This window comes from Oncorhynchus nerka, linkage group LG13, assembly GCF_034236695.1.
Source record: "Oncorhynchus nerka isolate Pitt River linkage group LG13, Oner_Uvic_2.0, whole genome shotgun sequence".
In the NCBI taxonomy this organism is placed as follows: Eukaryota; Metazoa; Chordata; class Actinopteri; order Salmoniformes; family Salmonidae; genus Oncorhynchus; species Oncorhynchus nerka.
This window is the reverse complement of record NC_088408.1, coordinates 55,634,882-55,660,502: the sequence shown is the minus strand read 5'-3', so window position 1 is coordinate 55,660,502 and position 25,621 is coordinate 55,634,882. Positions and strand designations below refer to the sequence as shown.

General features: G+C 45.2%; 1 protein-coding gene and 1 long non-coding RNA gene across 4 annotated transcripts in view; one reads left to right on the top strand and one right to left on the bottom strand.

Annotated features, from left to right (window-relative positions):
• LOC115139719 (rho-related BTB domain-containing protein 2-like) overlaps positions 1–25,621 on the top strand; it is a 112,062-nt gene that overhangs the window by 5,969 nt on the left and 80,472 nt on the right. The gene's annotated exons all lie outside the window — the stretch shown is intronic.
• Positions 1,908–7,386, bottom strand: LOC115139720 (uncharacterized). The gene is made up of 2 exons (XR_010465594.1): positions 6,989–7,386; positions 1,908–2,210 (listed from the first exon to the last, which is right to left on the bottom strand). It is a non-coding gene; the product is annotated as an uncharacterized LOC115139720 (long non-coding RNA).

Below are 25,621 nucleotides of genomic sequence, written 5' to 3'. Positions count from 1 at the left end.
CACTCTGTCCTACTGTGCTTTCGCCTGCCCTCACACTGTTAGGTAACTAGTGATGCTTTTCCACTGCAGGGCAGTGCCGTGCTGGGCCGTGAATATCACAGTTCCTATTTCATTTCCATTTGCCCATGGTCCGCTTGATTCCTGGAACCAAGCAGGATATTCAGCCTTGTTTGATATCTGGTACTGACCTCGAACCAAGTAGGCTGGTGGGTGGGTTTACAAATGGCCGTACTCAATGATTGGTCTTGTTCAATTATATCGCAGTGTCGCTCGCGTATGTTGACACTCATGTACAAGTCACTGGCGCCATTTTTATAAGAGAAGGTCAATCTGACCACGAACGGTACAGCCAAAGATAGAACTTGGTACAGCGACACTAGTGAATAACTCTCAAGCCAAAAACAAATAATGGAAGCAGCAAATTGGTCAGTTGGAGAATCCAGTGGCAACTGGATTCTCCCACTAGGAATGAAAAGATCTTCAAAAACATACTGGATACAGTAGCCGAGATGGGATTCCATCGGTCAGTAAAACAGTGCAGGGAAAAAATTCAGAAACTCAAAGAAGAATATAAAAATATAAAAAGACCACAACAGCAACAGTGGATCAGACAGTGATATTTGAAGCCATGATGACGCCGAGCAGCGATGATCAGCACGGCAATACACTGTTTTTTAGCTAAATTACTATCTAGCTAGCTACCAATGTCTTCAGCGTAGCTAGCTGTAGCTTGTGAGAGTGAGCACTGTGCGAGACGTGAACTAGGGATGACAACTTGTCATGTAAATATCCATGGAAGGCCAACGCTGTGGACTTAGTACATGTTTGACGTTAGCCGGAGTATCTGACTTTACATTATACAAACATACATAGAGGACATTCCTGAACCTACTGACTCAGAGGAAGCTGCATGCTCGAATAGTGAACCTACGACCTCAGAGCTCTGCACCCCCAGACACCCGGCGTCCATCGACACAATCAATGCTCCTGCAACTCCTGATCCCTGCACCCCCAAGCACCAAGGGTCCATTCTTGGTTGTTAAACAGTTCACTGTCAATTGTTTAGCCCTAATCGCACAACTTAGCAGTCTTCAACAGGGGTGGGCAATCTCATCCACAGAGGGCTTTTGTCATGGCAGGATTATGATCCTAAACATTATTCAAGGAGTGTGGATCTAGGAATTTATATATAAAACTGTAAACACTGATTCAATGAATCAAATTATGGCCCAATACCTTACCTTTATTTGCATCATTGGTGTATCTGGTTGATCTGCTTGGCCCCACAGTGGCCTTTCCGGGATAATATTTAATACATTTGATGAGACAGTTACGGCTGGAGAACAAAACTGAACTCACACTCGCTGCCCTCAGGTTTGCTTTGGAGTGTGTACCTTATCATTCCTGACCTTTTGCATGTCATTACTTCTGCCTAAATATTTTCCCAGGGGAAGAGAAAACGCACTGCAAGCAAAACCAGTGAATACCTGCATTTTGTGAGTGAGACTGAGGACTCATACCTGGAGACACTTGAGGCCCAGTGTCAGCAGCAGGATCAGCTCTTTAATCAGCTGTGTGAAGATGAGGCAGCAGACAGGACAGCCAGGGCTGCTGAGATGGCCCAGACCGCCTTGTTTAATAACAACTACATAGCTGTATTTGGACAGTTTGTCCAAGCCATAAAAGCTCAACGTGTCACTAGACTAAACTGGCTGAAGTTCTTATGTAAAATGCTTATTTTTTTAATTTTCTTAAATTTGCTCTACACCAAATGCATTGTGAATGTGGCTTTCAATTACTGTTCATTGAATTTAGCCTACGGTTAAACAATTAAAATATACATGTTGGAGCAATACATTTCTTAAACATGCTTGTGTTGATTTTAAATGTAGGAAATAAAGATTAGACATTATTTACACACTTTTATTAAACAACAAACGTTGGTCGAACATAGAAGATATAATTGTGTAGTAGGTTATTCACAGGAAGTAAGAAACAAAACTTATAAGAACATATGTCTAATGGTAAAATGAACACAAGGGAGTATATCAGTACTTTATTAATCAGGGTAAAATCATGTGATAGGGGGTGTAGTAACCAAAAAGGGAGAGACCCACTGAACCAAGTGATCAGGCTTGGTCTGTCATGCTAATAGTTTGGTTTTGGTCCAGGCGCTTTGTTGTCCAAACGGTGTTGGTGGAGTTGGGTGTCTGAGAAAATCATAAAGAAGGAAAAAAGAGAAAATCTGTCATTAAACATTGTGTTTGTTTGTCAGTGGGACATCAACTCACCATAGCATAGTTGGAGATAATGATAGTTGATTGGGTTGATTATTTATCATCTGATTAGGTCAGGAAGTGTTTCTCATAGGAGTGCTAAATGACTCTTGCAGTATTGAAGGAGGACAGCTAGCTATTACACGTGCAATAAGGTACAGTCCTGCATTATTACACTTACAATATGTAGGCCTAGGTATGTACAATGTATATCTATCACAAAGACAGATACACATTATGTAGCCAGCTAGATAGATACAATGTGCATACTTCCTAGGGTCCTGTCACACACAGCATACTGCAAGAGTAATACCGTATTGCAGGACTGCATCTTATTGCAAGAAACTGTAATGGCTGGCCTCATTCCAAATAAGTTTTGAGGAACTCACAAAGACAGATACACAACAGCTAGCTAAACAGATAAAAGCACATTCTGTACCTCTCACGGAGCATTTGTTTTGTAAGCTGGTCTTTCAACCGGCTGACTCGATCCTCTCCTCGCATGTCAATAACTTACATTGTAAGTTAAATCATGCGCTATGGTCATATGGTCGCATCCGCGCTTCGGTCTGCAGGTTGTATAACTTTTTCATTACATTTCATTTCATTTCATTATAGTACAACGGTCTGATTTGTCTAATCTTAGCAATTTCTTCTTAGCTAGCTACATAGTCGTCGTTGTATCAAAGATAATTGCGTAATTATCGTATTTCGTCGTCTCCTATCTGCCCAACACGTTCACCGTCTACCGTAGCACTGTAGTAACTATCACACTCAACTGAACGACTTGATTAGTGTAGTGTTAGCTAGCTACATAGTTGTCTTTGCTGTCTTCGTATCCAAGATAATTGTGTAGCTTAGAGTATGGAGCCTTAGAGTGATAATTGCGTTATTATCGTATTTCGTCGTCCTCCTATCTGCCTAGCAGCTAGCCAGCTAGCATACGTTCACCGGCTACCGTAGCACTGTAGTAACTATCACACTCAACTGAACGACTTGATTAGTGTAGTATTAGCTAGCTACATAGTTGTCTTTGCTGTCTTCGTATCCAAGATAATTGTGTAGCTTAGAGTATGGAGTCTTAGAGTGATAATTGCGTTATTATCGTATTTCGTCGTCCTCCTATCTGCCTAGCAGCTAGCCAGCTAGCATACGTTCACCGGCTACCGTAGCACTGTAGTAACTATCACACTCAACTGAACGACTTGATTAGTGTAGTATTAGCTAGCTACATAGTTGTCTTTGCTGTCTTCGTATCCAAGATAATTGTGTAGTTTAGAGTGTGTAGTCTTAGAGTGATTATCTTAATTCACCGAGGTTAGCTAGCCAGCTATTTTGTCGTCCTTAACGTAGGAGACACTCCTAGCTAGCCAATAGCCAGCTAACGCCTACTGAATAGAACTTTCGCATTCCGGTCGCATTCCGCTTCGCTCCACAGGTAGTATCACATTTTCATTTCATTTCATTACAGTCCCAACGGTGTGATTTGTTTGATCGTAGCTAGCTACATAGCTAGCTACATAGCCGTCTTTGTTTCAAAGATAATTGTGTAGTCTAGAGCGATTTTCTAGGTTAGCTAGCCAGCTATTGTCGTTCTCCTAACGCAACGTAACGTAACCAACACTGCTAGCTAGCCAGCTAGCTCCCGAAAAGCAGCATTGTAGAAACTTCACACTCAACGGTACGACTTGATTAGGGTAGTGTCAACAACGCAGCTAGCCTACCCCAGCAGTACTGTATCATTTTAATCATTTTAGTCAATTAGATTCTTGCTACGTAAGCTTAACTTTCTGAACATTCGAGACGTGTAGTCCACTTGTCATTCCAATCTCCTCTGCATTAGCGTAGCCTCTTCTCTAGCCTGTCAACTATGTGTCTGTCTATCCCTGTTCTCTCCTCTCTGCACAGACCATACAAACGCTCCACACCGCATGGCCAGCGGGGTGGTGGCACCGGGATCCTCATCTCTCCCAAGTGGTCATTCTCTCTTTCTCCCCTTACCCATCTGTCTATCGCCTCCTTTGAATTCCATGCTGTCACAGTTACTAGCCCTTTCAAGCTTAACATCCTTATCATTTATCGCCCTCCAGGTTCCCTCGGAGAGTTCATCAATGAGCTTGATGCCTTGATAAGCACCTTTCCTGAGGACGGCTCACCTCTCACAGTTCTGGGCGACTTTAACCTCCCCACGTCTACCTTTGACTCATTCCTCTCTGCCTCCTTCTTTCCACTCCTCTCCTCTTTTGACCTCACCCTCTCACCTTCCCCCCCTACTCACAAGGCAGGCAATACGCTCGACCTCATCTTTACTAGATGCTGTTCCTCCACTAACCTCATTGCAACTCCCCTCCAAGTCTCCGACCACTACCTTGTATCCTTTTCCCTCTCGCTCTCATCCAACACTTCCCACACTGCCCCTACTCGGATGGTATCGCGCCGTCCCAACCTTCGCTCTCTCTCCCCCGCTACTCTCTCCTCTTCCATCCTATCATCTCTTCCCTCTGCTCAAACCTTCTCCAACCTATCTCCTGATTCTGCCTCCTCAACCCTCCTCTCCTCCCTTTCTGCATCCTTTGACTCTCTATGTCCCCTATCCTCCAGGCCGGCTCGGTCCTCCCCTCCCGCTCCGTGGCTCGACGACTCATTGCGAGCTCACAGAACAGGGCTCCGGGCAGCCGAGCGGAAATGGAGGAAAACTCGCCTCCCTGCGGACCTGGCATCCTTTCACTCCCTCCTCTCTACATTTTCCTCCTCTGTCTCTGCTGCTAAAGCCACTTTCTTCCACTCTAAATTCCAAGCATCTGCCTCTAACCCTAGGAAGCTCTTTGCCACCTTCTCCTCCCTCTTGAATCCTCCTCCCCCTCCCCCTCCTCCCTCTCTGCAGATGACTTCGTCAACCATTTTGAAAAGAAGGTCGACGACATCCGATCCTCGTTTGCTAAGTCAAACGACACCGCTGGTTCTGCTCACACTGCCCTACCCTGTGCTCTGACCTCTTTCTCCCCTCTCTCTCCAGATGACATCTCGCGTCTTGTGACGGCCGGCCGCCCAACAACCTGCCCGCTTGACCCTATCCCCTCCTCTCTTCTCCAGACCATCTCCGGTGACCTTCTCCCTTACCTCACCTCGCTCATCAACTCATCCCTGACCGCTGGCTACGTCCCTCCTGTCTTCAAGAGAGCGAGAGTTGCACCCCTTCTGAAAAAACCTACACTCGATCCCTCCGATGTCAACAACTACAGACCAGTATCCCTTCTTTCTTTTCTCTCCAAAACTCTTGAACGTGCCGTCCTTGGCCAGCTCTCCCGCTATCTCTCTCAGAATGACCTTCTTGATCCAAATCAGTCAGGTTTCAAGACTAGTCATTCAACTGAGACTGCTCTTCTCTGTATCACGGAGGCGCTCCGCACTGCTAAAGCTAACTCTCTCTCCTCTGCTCTCATCCTTCTAGACCTATCGGCTGCCTTCGATACTGTGAACCATCAGATCCTCCTCTCCACCCTCTCCGAGTTGGGCATCTCCGGCGCGGCCCACGCTTGATTGCGTCCTACCTGACAGGTCGCTCCTACCAGGTGGCGTGGCGAGAATCCGTCTCCTCACCACGTGCTCTCACCACTGGTGTCCCCCAGGGCTCTGTTCTAGGCCCTCTCCTATTCTCGCTATACACCAAGTCACTTGGCTCTGTCATAACCTCACATGGTCTCTCCTATCATTGCTATGCAGACGACACACAATTAATCTTCTCCTTTCCCCCTTCTGACGACCAGGTGGCGAATCGCATCTCTGCATGTCTGGCAGACATATCAGTGTGGATGACGGATCATCACCTCAAGCTGAACCTCGGCAAGACGGAGCTGCTCTTCCTCCCGGGGAAGGACTGCCCGTTCCATGATCTCGCCATCACGATTGACAACTCCATTGTGTCCTCGTCCCAGAGCGCTAAGAACCTTGGCGTGATCCTGGACAACACCCTGTCGTTCTCAAATAACATCAAGGCGGTGGCCCGTTCCTGTAGGTTCATGCTCTACAACATCCGCAGAGTACGACCCTGCCTCACACAGGAAGCGGCGCAGGTCCTAATCCAGGCACTTGTCATCTCCCGTCTGGATTACTGCAACTCGCTGTTGGCTGGGCTCCCTGCCTGTGCCATTAAACCCCTACAACTCATCCAGAACGCCGCAGCCCGTCTGGTGTTCAACCTTCCCAAGTTCTCTCACGTCACCCCGCTCCTCCGCTCTCTCCACTGGCTTCCAGTTGAAGCTCGCATCCGCTACAAGACCATGGTGCTTGCCTACGGAGCTGTGAGGGGAACGGCACCTCAGTACCTCCAGGCTCTGATCAGGCCCTACACCCAAACAAGGGCACTGCGTTCATCCACCTCTGGCCTGCTCGCCTCCCTACCACTGAGGAAGTACAGTTCCCGCTCAGCCCAGTCAAAACTGTTCGCTGCTCTGGCCCCCCAATGGTGGAACAAACTCCCTCACGACGCCAGGACAGCGGAGTCAATCACCACCTTCCGGAGACACCTGAAACCCCACCTCTTTAAGGAATACCTAGGATAGGATAAAGTAATCCTTCTCACCCCCTTAAAAGACCTAGATGCACTATTGTAAAGTGGCTGTTCCACTGGATGTCATAAGGTGAAAGCACCAATTTGTAAGTCGCTCTGGATAAGAGCGTCTGCTAAATGACTTAAATGTAAATGTAAATACATTGTGTATTTCTCCATCTCTTTTCAGCTGTCTCCTCTCGTTCAGTCTAGATTGCTGCCCATTAATAAAATGTAAAAGGATGACACAAAATAGCCCGGCCAACTCCTCCATACTTAAAAATGCCAGTCACCAAGGATCACAACAATTTCGCTGTTGAATTGCGTCATCGGTCGCTGTCTTAAAATTTACACTAACAGTTTTTCTCGACAATTAAACCTAGTCCTGTTTTCAGTTCAACTGCAAATGGAAAACAAACAAGAACCAACAAGGCTAGTTTGTTCTGGTTCCGGCACAGCCCACCATGGTTTCGTTCATCCAGTGGAATTGCGCCATAATAGTGTTTGACAATCAGGAGGTTGGCAATTACCACCAATCAGCATTGACAAGACATAAAAAACAAAACAGGATTTTGAAAGGACACACGTGTACGCATGCATCCACACATGCACGAACTCAAGCCATCCAAGAAACCAGAAGATTGGCCTTCCTAATCAAGCTTGTGTAAGAGGGCACTTGTTTTAATTGGGAAGACTGATGTAACATCACGGCTATAGTGAATGAGTCAGACACCCAAACCACAGGTTGAGTCTGAGAGTCTCTTCAGTGGGAGAGACTCCCACATTCTCTCTCCGTCAGCCTTTGTGGCCGACTCCCAGCCCGGCTGATACTAGTGGGAGGTCACCGTGGAACAACTATAATCTCTGCATTATCATGGAGGAGAAAAAGTAAAGGAGGGCCCCTGGATACAATAAAACAGTGTCCATGGGTTAGGGTATAGCACAGGTGTAGTGACAAAAGTCACACAGCACTATATATAGGTGTGAGTCATTTCCTCTGTGTGAATAAAGATTTTGACTGCTCATAAATCTTCAGAGCTCTGATAATAGACTCCGTCAGCTCTCTGGTCATTCAGGTCTATGGTGACTCCTACTAGCTTGTGTAACTGTACCTGTACAACATCATGCAGATCGTCTTCACCATGACAGAAGGAAGAGATGGGAAGCTTTAGTGGGCAGTAATATTTGCTAAGTGTATATAGAGTATATTAAATATACAGTACCAGTCCAGAGTTTTTTATTATTTATTTTTTACTATTTTCTACACTGTAGAATAATATTGAAGACATCAAAAGTATGAAATAACACATATATGGAATCATTTAGTAACCAGAAAAAGTGTTCAACAAATCAAAATCTATATTATATTTGAGATTCTACAAAGTAGCCAACCTTTTCCTTGAGCTTTGCAGATGCAGGAATCCCTACATGGGAGGAACGCACGGAATTGTGGGCTGCATCACACACTAGTGAGAAACATGGGGAAATGGGAGCACAGATGTACTTAAGAATTGCAACGTCAACCTACCGATGGCTAGCTAGCTACAGGTGTAATTAAAAAACATACTCTTCTGTAGCACATTAACATCCTCCTACACTTTAAACGCAATGACCGTTTCCTGTTAATACACATTATTTAACTCAAGCTATTGTTAGCTATCCATGTTATTTGCTGAGTAGCTAGCTAGCTAGCTAGGTTTGCAACATGAGCCAATAACTCTTCTCCCATTTAATGTTAATCTCACCCTAATTTCCGATTTCAGCGATATGATTCGCTGGCACAAACGCTCTGTAACGTTTCGATGGTTCTCCAAACTGTTCATGAAATTTCAGCTATATGATTTGCTGACACAAATAGACAATTTGCAGATCCGATGTAAAGTTATTGAGAGCTCTTGTTTCAGCTAATCATATATATATATATATATATATATTTTTTTACCTTTATTTTACTAGGCAAGTCAGTTAAGAACAAATTCTTATTTTCAATGACGGCCTAGGAACAGTGGGTTAACTGCCTGTTCAGGGGCAGAACGACAGATTTGTACCTTGTCAGCTCGGGGATTCGAACTTGCAACCTTTCGGTTACTAGTCCAACGCTCTAACCACTAGGCTACCCTGCTGAAATTGGAAGAAGAAGAGTGGGATTTAGGGCCGTCACCAGAACCAATCAGTTGGACGGGCATTTGATTTCCCTAGGCGAGGGGCCCATTTTTTTTCACAGGACCTTGTGCACACACACACACACAAAAACGGTGTTATAGTAAAAACCATAGGTGTGTGAGTTTCAAGTTTGCGGAAGCTTACAATTTATCCGACCATTTCTACCGATCTACCGAAATGACAGGGATTAACGGTGCGTTCTGGTGACATACTGTGTGTACTGAGGAATTGATCTAAGCACATTCACTGTTTCACCTCAACACCTCAAATGAATAGCACTTTACTTAAGGTGTCTGTACACACTCTATAAGGGCATATGACATGGTTATGGTGCCCATCATTCCATTCAATGTAATAATGTGACACAGAGGTTGGTAAATGACATAACACCCTGGTATGTGGACTCTTATGTAGCATGTAAAAACATATGACGTATGTTGTCATGCAGACTGTACAATAGCAGTTGTTATTAACATGTTGACGTTAGACCATATGACTGGATGAACAGTCATTTTCAACACCCGTTATAAACGGTCTTGTTGCATCTCGTGCCTTGACTCATAACTATTTAAAACTACTTATGACAGTTTACGGGCAAATATTATAATGTTATATGGCTTTAATAAAGGCTTTACATGAGTACATGCATAAGACACCTACAGTCAATTGTTATCCAAAATGCAAACTGTAAGATACAAATGTGTCATAAATCATAGGGAAATACTATTACTGCAACCATAGCCAAATGTTCTTGCTGTAGGCCTACAATAATCTGGTTCTTTCTGCTCCAGTGCACTCAGTGTCGCGGTCATTGACATGTGGTCACAGTGTGTGGTGACCGTCAGTAGCCAATGAAGAACGCCAGGCGACCGCTTGGTCCAGAAATATCCGGACTCCAGTATAGATTTTTCCATTACTCTTTTTAGAGCGTACCATTCACTCTGACTGTGTAGCCGAGTGCACCAGACTGTCAATGAACGAGATGTAGCTGTGTGTGTTTATCTAATAAGTGTGTGTGTTTGTGTGTGTGTGTGTGTGTAGAGGAACACACACTAACAGAGCAACAGAATCAGACAAACAACACTCAAGCTAGTTGGCCTAATCACAACAAAGGCCCTTCCTGTTTGCAGTGGGGGACTGGGGTCTCTCTTCCTGAACTAGACTGTCTGGTGACACAGTATGTTTTCTATGTCTGTCTGTCTCTTTCTCTCTCTTCCTTTTCCCATCTCTCTCTCTCTGTTTCCCTCCTCTCTTCCTCTTCCCTATCTCTCTCTCTTTCCCCTGTCTCTTCCTCTCCCCCATCTCTCTCTCACTCCCTTGTCCCTTCCTCTCCCCTCTCTCTCTATTTTTCTCTATCTTTCTTTTTGTAGACTTTCTCTGAAACATTACAGTGTGTTAAGACCTGAGTGTGTTAGTGTGAATAAAGAGCTGTACTGTGAGAAGGCTTGTGAGTGTGTACAACCTGATCAGTGGGACCACCAGGCTGAAGTGCAGAGGTGTTTTAGCCCCACTCTCCAAGGCCTCTATCTATCGCCGTCTCTCTAGCACATTTTATTTCTTCAATTAATATCACTCTTACTCCTTTTCTTCATCAGTATGTTTCTCTCAGTCTTTCTCTCTCTCCCTTTCTCTCTCTCCCTCATTCACCTTCTTTCTCTTTCTTTCTTTCCCTCGCCGTCTCCCCCCCATCTCTCTCTTTCTCTCTCTCCTTCTCGCAGATCTTGCTCGGTAGTACTTGTTCAGCCGTTAATCTTCTCACTCACTTTTACAGAGGTAGCGTACAACTCCCCCTCCTAAACACATCAATAGATCTATCATCATGTCATTACTATGACATAAGGGACCATTTATCATCAACCGTGTCCCAGTCCAGCAGCATCGTATCATTCTCTTCCTCATCCTGGATGGTCAGGTTGAGGGAAAGCAACATCAGTGCTAGATTCACTATCTCTGCCTCTGTTGTATCGTCTCAAGCTCTCAAGCCCAGCCCAAGGTCTACTGTGACACGTCCTCGCCAAAGTGTGATGAGCGGCTTGGATCTGTACGACGTTCACACTGGTTAAGAACATTCCAACAATCCCAGAAGTAGCACAGACCTGCAAATGCTTAGTAAGTGCATGTTGAGCCAGGCCTGTGGAAAGATTAAAGGCCCAGAAGCAGGGTTGCTTGTGTCAGGATCCTCTCAGTATGCAGATGACACGGCAGCCCATGTTAAGTGGCTCCACGGTGATGGGGCAACTAAAGGATGCACTAAATGAGGTTGATAGGGAACAATTCTAGCAGATGATCTCAATTTCAGTGATTTTTATGCAGGCCGATAGAAGTAACATGTTCACTGGATTGTACTTGTTAAACACTCATCTTTGGACGTAGATGTTTTGATCACTAAACCTGAGAGTTGTGGGTGTGTCCCTGGCTGGCTTGTATCATACATTGGGCCTACCTGGGTGAGGTACCCAATCAGCATTTTGTGTGTGTGTGTCCAGTGCAGAAGCAGATTGTGGGGCTCTGCGTGTGTGTGTGTGTGTGTATGGTTGTGTGTGTTTTTGGTTTTATTTTCCTTGTGTGGACCAGAAGCCCTTACGAGGATAGTTAAACAAAGACCATTTGAACAAGTGGGGGCATTTCACTGGCCCTAACAAGGGAAAAAGGCTATTTTAAACTAGGGGTTAGGTTTATGGTTAGGGTTAAGAGGAAGGGGTAATGTTATGGTTAAGGTTAAGGGTTAACGGTTAGGGAAAATAGGATTTTGAATAGGAATAAATTGTTTGGTCCCCACAAGGACAGTAAAACAAACGTGTGTGTGTTTTTACGTGCATGCCTGTGTGTGTGTGTGTCTGTGTTTGGCCGGGACCCAGCCCCATCACGTAATTAAGCCCCTAGAACAGAGGCTGAGTGGATCCTTAATCAGATTAGACCTGCCACTTGACCGGGCCATGCAATAAGGAGCACCTCTGCTGACCTGTGTGTCCCTTTCCCTGCTGAGTGGATGATGTGTGTGTGTGTGTTTGTCCCTATCAGACCTGCCTGACCAACCTCATTCCCCTCGAGGCAGTAGGTATAGGGTGGGGTATGTGTCTGTGTGTAAGTGAGTTGGGGGTCGATGCTGACAAACGGCAGGCCATCCACAGACATCGGTCCGTGCAGTTTGTCTCTATCAAAGCAGCTTTGTGCCTCTCAAGAATTCAGAGCATCCACTTCAAACCCCCTCCGCCTCTACCTCCCCTATCCCATTCCTTGTTATAAACTGTTTTGCGCTCAGGGCCGTGGCATTTCAAAGGCTGAAGCAAAACAGAAACTATTTAGCTAGCAAAGAATGGCTGGAGTCTCTGGCTGAAGTGTTTATACTTGAGCACTGTGAGGAGTTTCACAGTTGAGTTCCTCCCATGTTCCCCCTCCCCTCCTCCTTTTATCTAGAGGTAAAGGATGAGGGTAAGAGAGCAGAGATGCCACATAAATGGGCAGTGCCCCTGGTGTGAAAGGACTGCCTGCTCTGCTCTATGGCATGCCAGGGGGTTGGGTCCAGTTGGTTGTGCACCCAGCTCTGCTTGGCATGGATGATACCTCTGATAAAACTCACCGCTGGCATCATCATCTGAGGCCTGTTTTAATGCACTGAGACACAAGGTATTTAAACACAACACGACCCCCTCCCTCTAATGTCACTTCACATTCCCTGCATAGCTCCCTATCACAACCTCTTATCACAGCTACAGACCTGGACATGTGGATTATAATCATCTATCAGTGTAACGCAGGGCCGTATCCAAAACTGATCCTAGACCAGAATTCCTACTCTGAGATGCTTTGTGAATATGGGCCAAAATCGTATCCAGAGAGGCCTTTTGTCAGTGCATACCAAAAAGTTACTGAGCAAAAGGCGTACACATACTGTCATGACTTCCGCCGAAGTCAGTCCTTGTTCGGGCGGCGTTCGGCGGTCGACGTCACCGGTCTTCTAGCCATCGCCGATCCACTTTTCATTTTCCATTTGTTTTGTCTTTGTTTTCTACACACCTGGTTTCTATTCCCCAATTACATGTTCATTATTTAACCCTCTGATTCCCACATGTTAATGTGCGTGTTTATTGATTGTTCATGTTGGTACTTGTCGGCTGGTTATGTTTGCCGGGTTATGTATTTACGCCCGTTATTTTCGAGTGACCGGTATTTCTCCGCACCTTGAGTATTGTCTGTATACTGGTGCTGTCGTGGAAGTAAATACCTTGTACACTCATTTCTGCTCTTCTGCGCCTGATTCACTGCACTAGTTACCCACCGCGTGACACATACAGTTGATGTCGGAAATTTACATACACATTAGCCAAATACATTTAAACTCGTTTTTTTCACAATTCCTGACATTTAATCCTAGTAAAGATTCCCTGTCTTAGGTCAGTTAGTATCACCACTTTATTTTAAGAATGTGAAATGTCAGAATAATTGTAGAGAGAACGATTTATTTCAGCTTTTATTTCTTTCATCACATTCCCAGTGGGTCAGTTTACATGTAAGCCAGCTCCCGACGAACAGTTCTTGTACTGACGTTACTTCCAGAGGCATTGTGGAACTCGGTAGTGAGTGTTGCAACCCCTTCGTGCTTCGTGCTTCAGCACTCGACGGTCCCGTTTTGTGAGCTTGTGTGGCATGCTACTTCGCGGCTGAGATTGCGTGGCTGTGTGCTCGATTTTATACATCTGTCAGCAATGGGTAAGGCTGAAATTGCCGAATCCACTAATTTGATGGGATGTCCACATACTTTTGTATTAATAGTGTATATAGGAGTCAAATATAAGCGTGTTTCCTGTATCATAAAGGATATGTGTTGTGTGCAGTGACTGATAAGTCTCCATTAAAACACAGTGAGACACACTGTTTCCTGACAGCTGTCCTACCCACCGGTTGCTAACACACACACACACACACACACACACACACACACAGAGTTTGACATTGACTGTCGATAATGCAATCTGCATGAGATAAAGCACCAATTAAACAATGTTTCACGTTTTTTATTTAGCTCACTTTCTATCACTCGCTTACTCTTCCTTTCTCTATATCTCTCCACATCTTTCCCCCCACCTCCCTATCCATGTCATCACCATCTCTCTCCATCTTTTTCTCTCTTTCTTTCCTCCCATTTGCCCTCTCTTTCGCCCTCTCTCTGGCCTTATCAAACTCTGTGTTGTTTTCACACGATGCTCACATGCTCTTCACCAATCAGCAAAACACTCAAGTCCTAGCATGTCTGCTCTGCCAACATGTCTCAGACACCCTCTCTGTGTGTATATGGGGCCATAAACAAGCAAGAAACAGCTCACCCAGAGGCAGATTTTCTGCTGGGTGGAGTCTTTAACGCGGGGAGACTTAAAACTGTCCTACTTCACCTACCAACACGTCTCCTGCCCCACTAGGGGTGCTAAAACTCGAGACCACTTGTATTCTACCCACAGAAACGCATACAACCCCCTCCCTCGTCTTCTCTTTGGCAAATCTGACATGACTCCACTCTCCTGCTTCCTGTTTACAGACAAAAGCTCAAACAGGAAGTACCAGTGATGCGCTCAATACGGAAGTGGTCATATGAAGCAGACGCAAGGCTACAATACTGTTTTGCTAGTACAAACTGGGATATGTTCCAGGATTCATCCGATAGCATTGAGGGGTTTACCACAACAGTCGTGGGCTTCATCAATAAGTGCATAGACAATGTCATCCCCACAGTGACTATAAGAACATGTACAAACCAAAAACCATGGATTACAGGCAATATCCGCACTGGGCTAAAGGCTAGAGTTACCGCTTATAAGGAACTAGACACGGACATCGACAGATACAAAAAAGCCCTCTACGACCTCTGACAAGACATCAAACATACAATAGGACAATACAGGAGGAAGGTGGAATCCTATTGCACTGTCTCCGACACTCGTCGTATGTGGCAGGGCTTGAAGACGATAACGGATTACAAAATGAAACCTAGTCATGAGTTGCCCAGCAATGTGGAACTCCAAGCGAGCTAAATGCCTTTTATGCTCGTTTAGAGGAATTTAACACTGCCTTGCATGAAAACCCCTGTTTTTCCGGTTGACTGTGATCTCGCTTTCCATGGCCAAAGTGAGAAAAACGTTTAAACAGGTTAACAATCATAAGCCCACCTGGCCAGACAGAATACCAAGCCGCATTCTCAAAGCATTCCCAAACCAGCTGGCAAGTGTCTTCACAGACATGTTCAATCTATACTTGTCCCAGTCTGTAATCCCAACAAGTTTCCAGATGACCACCATTGTCACTGTTCCAAAGAGCTCCAAGGTATCCTCCCTAAATAACTATCGCCCTGTAGTACTCACATCTGTAATGGAGTGCTTTGAAAGGCTGGTCATGACAAACATCAACACCTTCATCCCAGACACCGTAGACCCACTCCATGTCGCATACCACCTCAACAGATCCACAGATGACGCAATCTCAATTGCACTTCACACGGCCCTCTCCCACCTGGATAAGAGGGGACATAACTATGTGAGAATGCTGTTCATAACACCCTAATCCCCTCCAAGCTCATCACCAAGCTACGGTCCCTGGGACTGAACCCCTCCCTCTGCAACTGGATCCTGTACTTCCTGACGGTCCGACCCCAGTTGGTAAGGGTAGGCAACAACACCTCCGGCACACTGACCCTCAACATGTGGAGGGGCGAGGGGGTAAAAAAAAGACGATGGGTAGTTTATGCATGCCACAATGTTTGTTTTTTCGCGTCAACCAAAGATAAGAAGAGGAGACAAGATGAGTTTGGTCTGTTTGCAGTATGCATGTTGAAGTGGGAGTGCCGTCTACGATCATTCAATTCCAGAAGTTTGCTCGAAAGATGAGTGAACCATTCCTTCACCTCATTTTCTTATAACATCTTTGGTTTGACAGTTTATGTGACACCCTAAATGCAGTGTATAATGTCAACAAACATGGCATCACACATAGCTGGCAAATAGCTTAGCATTATTCAAAGATGGCGTAGATGATGGCGTAGCAGTGAAGACGTGTTTGTTTTGTCCTCTCGCATACTTTTGTATTTTTCGTATTTTTTGTATACATATTTCAATTTATTTTCAATCTCTTTTCGATTTTTAATTCAATTATACCTTCCGGTAACCTGCCTCACCCAATTATTATTATTTGAAATTTTATAACACATTCAAGAACCTCCAGATGCTAACCATCTAATTAGCTACAAGCTATTTAGTCATTGTTAGCCACTGCTAGCGGCTTTTACCTTCTGCACAAATACCAGCCCTGTTTTAGCCTGGATAATTACTCTCTAGTCTACCAGTATCGGACTGTCTCTCCACAACAACGCCGGATTCCTGCCGTAATCCCTGGACCACTACTTCTGATCTTCACAGCTAGCTTGCTTCCAGCTAGCTAGCTCACAGCTAGCTTGCACTCACCGTGGTGACCCAGTACCGAAGCTATCCCTGTGGTCCACCTCCCGGCCTACTCAGCTGTTCACCCGAACCACACTCATACACGGCTAGAGCCCAATACTCCACCGGATCCTTGCTATAAACTCTGGACCTTGGCACCGGATCACCGCTGCTACCGATTGGATATATTGGCTAACGCCACTGCCACGAAGCTAGCACCAGTTAGCAGTGAGCCAGGCACATCTCCCGGCTAGCAAACTAAATTCCACAATACCTCTTTCGCCATCTGCCTTGGATTCTCTGTCGACACGGCGCCCCGCCGCACCACCACGACTGGTCTGCCGACGAATACTCCATCCGCTGTGCCTTCATCCGGCCTCTGTTGGAGCAGACGCTCCTACTAGCCCAGGGCTACTAACTTTAAACGCTGTGTCGCTAGCGTAGTGGCGGCTTCCCTGTTCCATCTACTGTTGCCCCCTAGACACTATGATCACCTGGTTACAAAGCTGATGCCTGCTGGACTGTCCATTAATCACGGTACTCCATTCTGTTTATTTATTTTATCTGTTGGCCCCAGCCGCGAACTCAGGTGTATAGTGTGTAGTTAATCCGACCCTCTCTGCCTAGTCATCGCCATTTTACCTGTTGTTGTTGTGTTAGCTGATTAGCTGTTGTTGTCTCACCTGTTGTTTTAGCTAGCCCTCCCAATCAACACCTGCGATTACTTTATGCCTCGCTGTATGTCTCTCTCAAATGTCAATATGCCTTGTATACTGTTGTTCAGGTTAGTTATCATTGTTTTAGTTTACAATGGAGCCCCTAGTTCCACTCTTCATACCTCTGATACCTGCTTTGTCCCACCTCCCACACATGCGGTGACCTCACTCATTACAACCAGCATGTCCAGAGATACAACCTCTTTTATCATCACCCAGTGCCTGGGCTTACCTCCGCTGTACCCACACCGCACCATACCCCTGTCTGCACATTATGCCTTGAATATATTCTACCACGCCCAGAAATCTGCTCCTTTTATTCTCTGTCCCCAACGCTCTAGGCGACCAGTTTTGATAGCCTTTAGCCTCATCCTCCTCCTCCTCCTCTGTTCCGCGGGTGATGTGGAGGTAAACCCAGGCCCTGCATGTCCCCAGGCACCCTCATTTGTTGACTTCTGTGATCGAAAAAGCCTTGGTTTCATGCATGTCAACATCAGAAGCCTCCGCCCTAAGTTTGTTTTACTCACTGCTTTAGCACACTCTGCCAACCCTGATGTCCTTGCTGTGTCTGAATCCTGGCTTAGGAAAGCCACCAAAAATTCAGAGATTTCCATACTCAACTATAACATTTTCTGTCAAGATAGGAGTTGCAGTCTACTGCAGAGATAGCCTGCAAAGTAATGTCATACTTTCCAGGTCCATACCCAAACAGTTCGAACCTCTAATTAAAAAAATGAATCTCTCTAGAAATAAGTCTCTCACTGTTCCCGCCTGCTACCGACCCCCTTCAGCTCCCAGCCGTGCCCTGGACACCATTTGTGAATTGATCGCCCCCCCATCTAGCTTCAGAGTTTGTTCTGCTAGGTGACCTAAACTGGGATATGCTTAACACCCCGGAAGTCCTACGATCTAAGCTAGATGCCCTCAATCTCACACAAATCATCAAGGAACCCACCAGGGACAACCCTAAATCTGTAAACAAGGGCACCCTCATAGACGTTATCCTGACCAACTGGCCCTCCAAATACACCTCCACTGTCTTCAATCAGGATCTCAGCGTTCACTGCCTCATTGCCTGTATCCGCTACTGGTCCGCAGTCAAACAACCACCCCTAATCACTGTCAAACGCTCCCTAAAACCCTTCTGCGAGCAGGCCTTTCTAATCGACCTGGCCCGGGTATCCTGGAAGGATATTGACCTCATCCCGTCAGTTGAGGATGCCTGGTCATTCTTTAAAAGTAACTTCCTCACCATCTTAGATAAGCATGCTCCGTTCAAAAAAATCAGAACTAAGAACAGATATAGCCCCTGGATCACTCCAGACCTGACTGCCCTCGACCAGCACAAAAACATCCTGTGGCGGACTGCAATAGCATCGAATAGTCCCCGCGATATACAGCTGTTCGGGGAAGTCAGGAACCAATACACGCAGTCAGTCAGGAAAGCAAAGGCCAGCTTTTTCAAGCAGAAATTTGCATCCTGTAGCTCTAACTCCAAAATGTTCTGGGACACTGTAAAGTCCTTGGAGAACAAGAGCACCTCCTCCCAGCTGCCCACTGCACTGAGGCTAGGTAACACGTCACCACCGATAAATCCATGATAATCAAAAACTTCAACAAGCATTTCTCAACGGCTGGCCATGCCTTCCTCCTGGCTATTCCAACCTCGGCCAACAGCTCCACCCCCCCCCCCCCCCTGCAGCTACTCGCCCAAGCCTCCCCAGCTTCTCCTTTACCCAAATCCAGATAGCAGATGTTCTGAAAGAGCTGCAAAACCTGGACCCGTTCAAATCAGCTGGGCTTGACAATCTGGACCCTCTATTTCTGAAGCTATCCACCACCATTGTTGCAACCCCTATTACAAGTCTGTTCAACCTCTCTTTCATATCGTCTGAGATCCCCAAGGACTGGAAAGCTGCCGCGGTCATCCCCCTCTTCAAAGGGGGAGACACCCTGGACCCAAACTGTTACAGACCTATATCCATCCTGCCCTGCCTATCTAAGGTCTTCGAGAGCCAAGTCAACAAACAGATCACTGACCATCTCAAATCCCACCGTACCTTCTCCGCTATGCAATCTGGTTTCCGAGCCAGTCACGGGTGCACCTCAGCCACACTCAAGGTGCTATACGATATCATAACTGCCATCGATAAAAGACAGTACTGTGCAGGCCGTCTTCATCGACATGGCCAAGGCTTTCGACTCTGTCAATCACCGTATTCTTATCGGCAGACTCAGTAGCCTCGGTTTTTCTAATGACTGCCTTGCCTGGTTCACCAACTACTTTTCAGACAGAGTTCAGTGTGTCAAATCAGAGGGCATGTTGTCCGGTCCTCTGGCAGTCTCTATGGGGGTGCCACAGGGTTCAATTATCGGGCCGACTCTTTTCTCTGTATATATCAATGATGTTGCTCTTGCTGCGGGCGATTCCTTGATCCACCTCTACACAGACGACACCATTCTGTATACTTCTGGCCCTTCCTTGGACACTGTGCTATCTAACCTCCAAACGAGCTTCAGTGCCATACAACACTCCTTCCGTGGCCTCCAACTGCTCTTAAACGCTAGTAAAACCAAATGCATGCTTTTCAACCGTTCGCTGCCTGCACCCGCACGCCCAACTAGCATCACCACCCTGGATGGTTCCGACCTAGAATATGTGGACATCTATAAGTACCTAGGTATCTGGCTAGACTGTAAACTCTCCTTCCAGACTCATATCAAACATCTCCAATCCAAAATAAAATCTAGAATCGGCTTTCTATTTCGCAACAAAGCCTCCTTCACTCACGCCGCCAAACTTACCCTAGTAAAACTGACTATGCTACCGATCCTCGACTTTGGCGATGTCATCTACAAAATAGCTTCCAATACTCTACTCAGCAAACTGGATGCAGTTTATCACAGTGTCATCCGTTTTGTTACTAAAGCACCTTATACCACCCACCACTGCGACCTGTATGCTCTAGTCGGCTGGCCCTCGCTACATATTCGTCGCCAGACCCACTGGCTCCAGGTCATCTACAAGTCCATGCTAGGTAAAGCTCCGCCTTATCTCAGTTCACTGGTCACGATGGCAACATCCATCCGTAGCACACGCTCCAGCAGGTGTATCTCACTAATCATCCCTAAAGCCAACACCTCATTTGGCCGCCTTTCCTTCCAGTTCTCTGCTGCCTGTGACTGGAACGAATTGCAAAAATGGTTGAAGTTGGAGACTTTTATCTTTCTCACCAACTTTAAACATCTGCTATCTGAGCAGCTAACCGATCGCTGCAGCCGTACACAGTCCATCGGTAAATAGCCCACCCAATTTACCTACCTCATCCCCATACTGTTTTTATTTATTTACTTTTCTGCTCTTTTGCACACCAGTATCTCTACCTGCACATGACCATCTGATCATTTATCACTCCAGTGTTAATCTGCTAAATTGTAATTATTCACCTACCTCCTCATGCCTTTTGCACACAATGTATATAGACTCTTTAAAAAAAAAATTATACTGTGTTATTGACTTGTTTATTGTTTACTCCATGTGTAACTCTGTGTTGTTGTCTGTTCACACTGCTATGCTTTATCTTGGCCAGGTTGCAGTTGTAAATGAGAACTTGTTCTCAACTAGCCTACTTGGTTAAATAAAGGTGAAATAAAAATAAATAAAAATAAAATGAGCTTATCATAATCAGTACAACCTTCAAAAAAGTATTTTACACACATCATAGGTGTCCATTACAATCTATGCAATAAATTGGTATGCATGAATTGTCCACAGTACATGAAAACGTGAATAACACTGTAAATACATTATGCTCCATACATACAGTACCATTCAAAAGTTTGGGGTCACTTAGAAATGTCCTTGTTTTTGAAAGAAAAACTATTGTTCTGTCCATTAAAATAACATCAAATTGATCCGAAATACAGTGTAGACATTGATAATGTTGTAAATGATTATTGTAGCTGGAAACGGCTGATTTTTTATGGAATGTCTACATAGGCGTACAGAGGTCTATTATGAGCAACCATCAGTCCTATGTTCCAATGGCACGTTGTGTTAGCTAATCCAAGTTAATAATTTTAAAAGGCTAATTGATCATTAGAGAAAAACCTTTTGCAATTATGTTAGCACAGCTGAAATTGTTTTGTGGGTCCGTGGGCTCGATTACAGTCTCAAAATGGCCAGAAACGGGAGAGTGAGGGCGCTGTAGAGGGGACCGACTGTAACCGGATCCTTCAGATCGTCACAGGAGATTCATGACAGCACACATGTCCAAAGTTATTATTTTTAAGGAAGCCAACAATGAAGGCAATGCGAGTGCCAGCCATAAAATGTGTCAGGGGTGGGGGAAGTTGTGTAAGACTGCGCAAATGTATTCAGACCCCATGACTTTTTCCACATTTTGTTACAGCCTTATTCTAAAATGGATTAAATGCATTTATCCCCTCATCAATCTACATACAATACCCATAATGACAAAGCGAAAACAGGGTTTTACACATTTTTGCAAATGTATGTAAAAAAAACTGAAAAGGCTTGTTTACACAAGGATTCAGACCCTTTGCTATGAGACTCGAAATTGAGCTCAGGTGCATCCTGTTTCCATTGAGCATCCCTGAGATGTTTCTACAACTTGTTTGGAGTCCCCCGGTGGTAAACTATCTTGATTGGACATGATTTGGAAAGGCACTATATTAGGTCCCACAGTTGACAGTGCATGTTAGAACAAAAACCAAGCCATGAGGTTGAGTGAATTCTCCGTACACCACAGCGACAGGATTGTGTCCAGGCACAGATCTGGAGAAGGGTACCAAAACATATCTGCAGCATTGAAGGTCCCCAAGAACACAGTGGCCTCCATAATTCTTAAATGGAAGTTGTTTGGATCCACCAATCCTTAGAGCTGTCCGCCTGGCCAAACTGAGCAATCGGGGGAGGAGGGCCTTGGTCAGGGACGTGACCAAGAACCCGATGGTCACTCTGACAGAGCTCCAGAGTTCCTCTGTGGAGATGGGAGAACATTCCAGGAGGACAACCATCTCTGCAGCACTCCACCAATCGGGCCCTTATGGTAGAGTGGCCAGATAGAACTACCTCTCCTCAGTAAAAAGCACATGCATGGAGTTTGCCAAAAGGCACCTATGGGACTCTCAGACAATGAGAAACAAGATTCTCTGGTCTGACGAAACCAAGATTGAACTCTTTGGCCTGAATACCGAGCATCAAGTATGGGGGAAACATGGCACCATCCCAATGGTGGCAGCATCATGCTGTGGGAATGTTTTTCAGCAGCAGGGACTGGGAGTCTAGTCAGGATAGAGGGAAAGGAACGGAGCAAAGTACAGAGTGATCCTTGATGAAAACCTGCTCCAGAGCGCTCAAGACCTCAGAATGGGGTGAAGGTTCACCTTCCAACAGGATAAGCACACAGCCAAGACAACACAGGAGTGGCTATGGGACAAGTCTCTGAATGTCCTTGAACCCGATCGAACATCTCTGGAGAGACCTGAAAATAGCTGTGCAGCGATGCTCCTCTTCCAACCTGACAGAGCTTGAGAGGAGCTGCGGAGAAGAATGGGAGAAACTCCCTAAATACAGGTGTGCGAAGCTTGTAGTGTCATACCCAAGAAGACCAACGGCTGTAATCGCTGCCTAAGGTGCTTCAACAAAGTACTGAGTAAAGGGTCTGAATACTTATGTAAATGTGATATTTAAGTTTTTGCTTTGTAATTATGGGGTATTGTGTATAGGTTGATGAGGAATGAACGATTTAATCTATTTTAGAATAAGACTGTAAAGCAACAACATGTGGAAAAAGTCAAGAGGTTGGAATACTTTCCGAATGCACTGTATACGCCTGGGATATCAACCAGTCAAAGTTGGCATTAGTGGGAGTGACCATATTGTTCTATGGGAGTGACCTTACTAGGTAAAGTATTTGTCATCAGGCTAGCAAAAACATTTTCCCCTGGTCGTCACTAATTAACACAGCCACAAAGCCTTAATTATGGCTAAACCCCGCCCATTTCCAAAACGTATCTTCTTAAAATTTTATTTTAAAACTAACCTTAACCTTAAAAACAGTGACAACCTTATGCCTAACCTTAAATTAAGACCAAAAAGCTCATTTTTTGTTTTCATAAATCTTTATGATATTAGCCAATTCTGACTTTGTGGCTGTGCTATCTAGTGGAAGCCATTCCCCCTGGCCTCAAGGGATAAAAAAAAACAGGTCCAGGTCCTACCTTCCAGCTATCTTATTAGCAAAGGACATAGCTAGCTAGCTAATGGCTCCACCGAGAAGAAGAAAGATTACACCCTTAAAATCTGTGCTCGATGTGTGTCACGCTTGTGGGGAAAACCATACCAATAAGAGTTACAAACACAATCTCTTTGTTGCCAAGATGTCGCACCGATATGATGCACAAGACACATGGTGGAAGATGTTGTGGGAGATGATTGGTTGGTAGATTAAGCCAAAGAGTAATGCGCCGGGAGATTCAACTGGGCACTCTGCATTGGTTAAGGCCAAGTTTGACGTGTTGGTCTAACAGACCTTTCCGCACATTTGAGGTGGAAGTGTCTGGGAATGAGATTGTTTCTCTGCCATTCGGGGATCCTTGGGATGTCCCTACCCCATTGAAAGTGAAATTTAAAATGGTTAAGGTTTGGATTAGGTAAGGGTCATGGTTAAGATTAGGGTAGGGGTTAGGGTTTAGGAGAGGGACGTCCCAAGAATCTCAGATAGCACTAACCGAATGAGATTAGGTGTAAATGTGACTTACATAACTTCACTTTAGAGTATATGCTGTCCTTCAGCTCAACATGTCACCCTTCATAGAGTACATGTTTATATCATATTCGACATAGTTGGTATGTTAAGATGGCGCCTAAGAGCATGGCTGACGTTTTACTTGCTCCTAACCAACTGTGCTATTTGTTAGTTTTTTTGCATTGTTTGTAACTTGTTTTTTAAACTTATTTTGTACATAATGTTGCTGTTACCGACTCTTATGACTGAAAATAACTTCTGGACATCAGAACAGTGACTACTAACCTCTACTGGAAGAAGATTTTCCTTTAACGAGTCCGATGAGAAGGATATACTGCTTTCCCTGGAACAGGCCCAAATCCCCGTCATTTGTGTGAAGAAAAGACGGAGGAAAAGGGGGCCACAGGTCAGGATGCCTTCTGAGAATACGTAGGCGAGCGAGTAAACTCCGACTGCCATCCGTTCTACTGTCTAAAGTGCAAAAATTGATTACCGACGATTATCCTACGAACTGGACATTAAAAACGGTAATATCTATTGTTTCACCTAGTCATGGCTGAACGACGACACGGATAATATAGAGCTGGCGGGATTTTCAATGCACCGGCAGAACAGATAGAACAGATAGACCACCTTAGATGCACCGGCAGAACTCTAGACCACCTTTACTCCACACACAGAAATGCGTACAAAGCTCTCCCCAACCTACCATTTGGCAAATTTGACCATAATTCTATCCTCCTGATTCCTGCTTACAAGCAAACACTAAAGCAGGAAGTACCAGTGACTCGCTCAATAAGGAAGTGGTCAGATGACAGGGATGCTATGCTAAAGGACTGTTTTTCTAGCACAGACTGGAATATGTTCTGGGATTCATCCATTAGCATTGAGGAGTATACCACCTCAGTCACCGGATTTAAACAATAAGTGTATCGATGACGTCGTCCCCACAGTGACCGTACATACATATCCCAACCAGAAGCCACAGGCAACATCCGCATCGAGCTAAAGGCTAGAGCTGCGGCTTTCAAGGAGTGGGACACTAATCCAGACGCTTATAAGAAAACGCGTTATGCCCTCAGACGACCCAGATGAGCTAAATGCCTTCTATGCTCGCTTCGAGGCAAGCAACACTGAAGCATGCACGAGAGCACCAGCTGTTCTGGACGACTGTGTGATAACGATCTAGGTAGTCGATAGGAGAAAGACATTTAAACAGGTCATCATTCACAAAGCCGCGGGGCCAGATAAATTACCAGGATGTGTACTCAAAGCATGCGCGGACCAACTGGCAAGTGTCTTCACTGACATTTTCAACCTCTCCCTGACCGAGTCTGTAATACCTAACCTACTGTTCAAAAGTTTGGAGTCACTTAGAAATGTCCTTGTTTTTGAAAGAAAAGCACACTTTTTGTCCATTAAATAACATCAAATTGACCAGAAATTCTGGCTCTAATCAGAATAGAAAGAGGAGTGGAAGGACCCGGTGCACAACTGATTAAGAGGACAAGTACATTAGAGTGTCTAGTTTGATAAAAAGGACGCCTAACTAGTACTAACTGGCAGCTTCATTAAATAGTACCCACAAAACACCAGTCTCAACATCAACAGTGAAGAGGCAACTCCGGGATGCTGGACTTCTAGTTCCTCTGTCCAGTGTCTGTGTTCTTTTGCCCATCTTAATTTTTTCTTTTTATTGGCCAGTCTGAGATATCTTTTT